The 6,892-nt window shown below is 35.6% G+C and overlaps 1 pseudogene; it reads left to right on the plus strand.

Moving 5' to 3' along the window:
- The first annotated feature begins 674 nt into the window (after positions 1-674).
- On the plus strand, positions 675-2,802 carry LOC139786518 (X-ray repair cross-complementing protein 6-like; annotated as a pseudogene).
- Positions 2,803-6,892: the final 4,090 nt, after the last annotated feature.

A 6,892-nucleotide genomic window follows, 5' to 3' on the forward strand; every position in this document is an offset into this window, starting at 1 on the left:
TTTTCTGTAACGATATTACAATTGTGTTTTTTGTAACGGTACTACAATTATTATAAACAACACGGAACATGAGCGACAATTTTCCTTCTAATAAGTAACACTTCCCAAGTGATACACACCGATTTTTTTCATCTTTTGAGGTGTGATTCAGGAACCAAAAAATGATAATTTATGCCAAAAAAATTAATTTAATATTATTTAGATGACTTATACAAGGTGCTCTCTTTTTAATGATGTAGGAAGGTATGACCAAAAGATGAAAAAAATCGGCATGTATCACTTGGGAAGTGCTACTTAGGTTACTTGTTAGGTTGAAATTTTTGATTTATTGGATAGAACTCGAGTTCTGAAAGAAATTATGATGGTCGAAAACAATCAGATCACTGATTGAGAAGTTATTTGATCTCAAAGGTCTGCTGTGAGCGTTATTTGTGTAACTTTTGATGATGATTTTTTTTCAATATTAAGGTTTTGCAATTTTTTACTCATCAGGAACTGTAGAACTCTCCGAAAGGAATCAAATTTAGCTATTTAGAACTGTTCTGGCTTGAAATCATATTTTTACTATTTTTTGTTTTTTTGAAAAAATAATGAAACCGGGAATGAAACATGTTTCTTCTATCAGAAACTCTAGAGTTCCTTTTTTATAAACTATATAGGGAACTCGAACGATTTTTGCGTATGAAGTCAATAAGGAAGAATGAGATAATCTTTCTATCGACAAATATAAAGATAAAAACGTCGTAGATTCATGTAAATTCGTTAGAGATTCGCAGAGTTCTAGTCTTTGTGACATCGACGTTTTAATCCCTTCAGAGAAATGGCACTCGTACAAGATTACAATACGGATGGGGAAGACGATTTGCAAGCGAGTCAATGGTACGGAGTAAGAGAAGCCACATTGTTTCTCGTCGATGCTACACAGAAGATGTTTGAGATAGAACCAGAGACCAAGCTCAGTCATATCCAAAAGTTTTTCAAGTTGTACAAGCAAATTCTTCGGCAGAAGTTAGCATGGAGTATGCAGGATTGGATGGGTGTGGTATTATTTGGTACCAAAGGAAGCGACGCGAACTCAACATGGAAGAACATTCAGAGTTTACACGAACTCAGAGTTGCTACTCTGGACGATTTACAACTGGTAAGAAAACTAATTAAAAGCGGCATGAAGGGTTACCAGAGCATGAAATCCGAGGATGCGTACCCGCTTCACGACGCGTTGACATACGCCATGGATATCTTCTTAAAGATAAAGACAGTCCTTACCAAACGCAGGATAGTTCTGATTACTTGTCACACCCCTAAACTCGCGGACGACGAAAAACATCGCATCAGATCGAAGGCAGCATCCTTGAAAGACTTGGACATTAAATTGTACGTGATTGGTTTGGAAAACAATTGGGTGCACGATCAGTTCTATAAAGATTTAGAGATGCTGTTAAGGAAGACGGACATAGATGTTTACAGAATGACATCACTGGTGGATCTGGTGCAGCAGATTAAAGAACCGTCCAAAAATATTGCGCGATCAAGCTTTCAGGTATGTGATGGCCTGGAGATTGATTTGGTCGTGCGTACTTTGGGCAGAAAACGTAGATGCTTGCAAACGAAATCGCTGAGCAAAGCAACTAATCAAGTTTTCCAGAGATATATATTTTTTGACCAAACTGACGTTATTATCGAAGATGTCGATCGCCGTCTTTCGTTTCGGAACGACGTGTCTCCTGTCGGTTCCGTTTGCATTATGATTACGGGGCACTGTATTGCGACTCTTAAGAATTTGACAAAGTTGCTACAACTGCAAGAACTTTACATATGGCAGAAATAATTGTGAACAGGATTAGATAGAAATCTCTTGAAAAGGACACAAAACCAGTGTCGAAACGTTGAGTTAAGAATCTTCGATAATAAAGTCAGTTTGGTCAAAAAATATATATCTCTGGTTAATTTTTCACTGACGAAGAAAAGAATTTGTTAATTTAATCAAGTTTTATCGAGATCGACGTATTTCAAGGGTGAAGAGGCTTATAAAAAGGACAGTGACAGTGACAGTGAGGAACCTGATTTACCTTTTGTGATACCAGAGGAAGTTAACTTGGAAACTAAGGAGTCAATCGGTGTTATGAAGCTGCGTTTCACGCAAAAGGAGCTGCACCGGATAAAACATACCTATACATCCACCAGCCATCAAGATAATCGGTGTAAAGTCTCTGTACCCGACGATTTTTTTAGATATCACATTAAACGGAAGTACTTCGTCAGAGCAGATTACGGTAGCACTCGTAAAGACACAATCTATTGTTTTTCGGCGCTTTATTAAATAAATGTGCCACTCAAGGAAGAATGATAGTGTGCGCGTTCACGTTGCGGATGAATACTCAAACTAATCTCTGCTACATGATTCCAAATGCTGAACTGGGCGGTTTTTATCTATCGAGAATTGCATTCCAAGGGGACATAGGAGACAAGAGCGAAGCATTGCTGCATTACGACGCCCAGAATTGTGTAACCGATAAGCAAGTTGCGCTGTGGAAAAAAAGCAATTGATCGACTCGACGTGAACTACCATCCGTATATGTTCAAATTCTATAAATTGGAGTGTCAAATACAAATAGTGGAGAAGTTAGCTCTGGACAAAGAACCCGGTCCTCCGCCGATCGATATCATCGAGCAATCATTTTTGAAGACCTATAAGAAAACAGCTGATTTAGTGCTCGAGTTTAAGAACATGTATATAAGCAAATCCGACGGTCCGACAAAAGCAAAAAGGGCTAGAAAAAACAAGGAAACATAATTACTCAACAATTGGAAACATAATGAAATTGAAGAATAGTTACGTGGTAATTTGAGTTGTTGAGTAACTCGTTCTGTAATTATTGAAACTTCAGAACCCTGATCGATTATTGCCCTGACTCTCATAAGTCGTCCTGAAGGGGAAACTATGATAACTTGTGCAGTAGCTAACAAAATAGAAGATCCGAATGACATATTACTTAACGAATGTAGAACCTTAGCTTCGGATTTTTGAGGAGTATTTGATGGAGAGACTCTTTCTTACTAACAGAATTCTCCTTTTCCTTAGACGTAGATGCGTTCGATTGATGTATCGTAGTATGGTGCTTACGTCCACACTTTTGACAACGTTTTGTGACTCTACAAGTTGAAACACGATGTGCTCCTAAGCAATTGTAACAGAGTTTATATCTTGATATAATAGCTAATTTTTGTTGTAACGTTTTTGGACTGTATTGAGGGCAAGATGAGATAAAGTGCTTTCCTTGGCATATAACACATGTAGGTTTATAAGTAGAAGAAGTATCATTTGATTTTCCTTGGTGATGCACCTTAACTGTAGGTTGTTTTGCTTGTTGCAAAACTTTTCCGTATTGAGACTTCTCAAAAGATTGCAGAGATGACATTCTTGCGAATAGGAATTCGCTGAATTGCTTCCAAGAAGGGGGAGCTCTTGAAGAGTCTAATTGAGACTCCCATATTTTTATCGTTTCCGAGTCTAATTTTTGAGAACAGATAAATACCAAAAAATCATTCCATTGAGAAACAGGCCTTTCAAGAGTTTCAAAAGTACGATAAATTTGCATGATATTAGAGTATAATTGCTCTAGCTCCTTAGCAGACTCTTTTGTCATACGTTTGAAATTTAATAACGACTGAAATGTAGTATTTACGAGCAAACGAGTATTTTCATAAAAGGATATGAGAGAATCCCACGTCTTTTGTAAGTTATCTGCTGTCAAAGTGGTACGTTACACCAAGTGAAACGCAGAACCTGTAAGATTTGTTTTAAGGCTCCTGGATGGTTAGCCGAGAACTCTGCGTTGACGGTGGCGACACAGTTGTCAGCGGTAGCCGCGGTAGAAATAAGAACTTTGTCGCACGACTCTTACAGAGTATCGCATGATAAGTGGTGCGATTCCGAGCTGAGCACATCCCTCTCCACTTATGCACACAGACATGCTCTGTCTCCGTATGACGACTGACGACGCGCGCTCGGCTAACAATAAGTTCGGCGCGTCGTGCGAGCAAGAGAATATCCTTCCCTCCTTCTCGCTCTGACAGAGTATCGCATTATGAGTAAACACTGAATACTGAACACAGAATCTGATAAAATAGATTATTGACGAAACTAATGAGAGAGAATATTATCAAAAACATGAAACGTAATATTAAGTGATGTTATGTAAATGATCTTTTATTATTATGAATAACATTAAAAATTGTCAAATTAAAAATTTTCCTATACTCATTTCTCCGGCAAATCTGCATATAATAGTACATAATAGTATATGTATAATCATCACCTGTGATTATGTATAAAATTCGCAAGGACCTTTGTTTCTACTTGCAAATAACAATGGCAATACGGAAAAGTTGCGGACACTAAAGTATGTTTCACTAAATTACGTACTAAAATGTTTTATTTTATCGCTGACACAGGGGAGTTCAGGATGGTGATCTGATCGATTTTAATAGTACTCTTTATGTAGATAGGCCTCGATACAAACCGTCATTGACCGAAAAGAGAAAGCACACTTGTCAAACATTTTCCAAAAAAATCGAAGTTAAAGATTCCCAAGCACTTAGAAGTAATTCTTGTGATAAGTACGTTTGATCGAAGATCGCGTGGCTTGGCGACAGCGTATCTGACTCATATGTCCGAGTTCGCTAGTTCGAGTTTCGATGTGTCAACATTTTTTTTAGATCAAAATATCTCTTGAAAATTTAATTTGGCAGTTGGATTTTTGATATTTTTTATTTTATTTCACATAATGAGTAATAGCAAGTAGTTTATTAAAATGTTAAACACATATATCATCTTATATCAACTTTTAAAATAAACTTTATCACATTAACATGTTAACATTAATATAAATATATACTCATTCTTTTAACTCTTTTTCTATATCTTATAATCCTATATCTAATGACTTTTTATATCTAATGACTTTCTATATCTAATGACTTTCTATATCTTATAACTTTTAACCCTTTTCTATTTCTGAAAACTTTTGTATGTAATCTTTTATATAATTTTGTAATCATTTCTATATCTTATAACTTTTAACTGTTTTATAATCCTATGACTCAATGTTTTCACTAGCATCTTTTATTGAACTTTCAGTTCTTAAACAGATTTCATGCAACATAATGCCATAATATACTTTTTTAAATTCTTTTAACATTGTGGTAAGAAATATTTCATTTCGAATCACCCTTAGTGTTTAATGTACAAGCTCACGCATGAGCCTGGCCTCTAGATTTGGGGGAAGAAAACGGCACACACCTTATATCAAGGGAGATGGAGAGAGATTGTGTATTCTTAAGTTCCTTTCAAAGTAATTGAATGTATCTTAACCTTCCTTTACAGAGATCAAACGGTTCTATATATGCGTTATTTCAATTATTTACAAAACCGTAACCGTTTATAACTTTCACACAACTAGATAAATTATTGAGAACAGGAAGGAAAGATAATTATAAGTTAAATTATCACATATGTTGACAAAGTCAAAATGAAATTAAATAGTCAATGAATATCGCAATATAAGTGATAATCATATAACGAGTAATCCTTTTAATGAAGAAAGATAATTGTTTCTGAAGCAAGTTAGACATAAACAGTCTCTTATTGTAAAACGTTATTGATGAAATATATCTCACGACATATATATATATATCTGTCCTGAAGTTGTGAGAGTGTTCAAATTATTATTCAGGAAGTAGTTAGTAAATTAAAAGGATCATTCGTTGAGAATAATACCAAACACAAATGAGCAAAATATCATGAACACATATTGAGATAACAAACTGAGATGAATTAATACGTCAAGTCAAAATGATTAAAGCAGATCAATTTCTTTAAATAGTATTGTAACTAATTCATACGTTTAATGTAATTATAGAACACTTCAAAAGCACATTGTGATGTTTAAGCAAATGATAATAAAAAGATATCTTAAACATATATTTGCTATAAATTGATGAACACAAATTCGTGTAATATGTGACGTATTATTTCATGTAGAATAAAATAACGAAATGGGATCGCAGTAATATTCCAAATAATAGAACTCTTATGCAACGAATAGCTCAGACGTAATACAATTTACGAAATCGAATAATAAATGAAGCGGTAATCAAATTCCTTTTGAACGCAATAACAATATACGAAGAGTAAATTCTAACTTTGTATGAGCATAGAGTCCAATGTTACACGAATACTTAAATCATCTTAACAAATCAGTCTTTTGCTCGCAAAGAATATAAAGATCATAATCTCTCGCTAATAATGTAAAGATCATGAGATCACGCAAATAATTTACATGCAGATTAACGAATCGTTTGAATAGCTATTCTCGGTTGCAACCGTATTATGAATTTATTAAAAAGAGTGTACTGAGCTCAGTTTTCTATCATTGTAACGCGGGCCCGTGATGCTTGCAATCCTTTAGATTTAAGACATCTCTTTCTCAATGTCTCGTGGTTTCTGAAACCAAGATCGTGATTTAAGGAACTGCCAGTCCGTTATATCAGTCTAATCATGGATTAGCTCTGTCCATCGGATCTGTGGTTTATATAGAAATCAACGAGTTACCTCATTTGTTGCTGAAGTTTCCATAATATGCAAGAGATCCTTTAAAAAGGATCTCTCAGAGCAGCACAAATATGCTAGCTCTCAAACAGGCTGTAATAGCCGCTCATCTTGGCTGTAATGGCCGCTCATCTTGGCTTTTCCTTTTCACGAAGCCACAATGGCGGGGTCTTCCTTCTTATGGTACCACGATACAATCATGGCGTGATCGTACGCTGAGCCGGTATAGTCCCGTGGCGGGAGCTCGTTCCAATCTCTCGTCTGTACAATACTCCCGTGATA

This window comes from Temnothorax nylanderi, unplaced genomic scaffold (genome assembly GCF_030848795.1).
Source record: "Temnothorax nylanderi isolate EJ_2023f unplaced genomic scaffold, tnyl_v1.0 TNYL_tig1061_pilon, whole genome shotgun sequence".
Taxonomy (NCBI): Eukaryota; Metazoa; Arthropoda; class Insecta; order Hymenoptera; family Formicidae; genus Temnothorax; species Temnothorax nylanderi.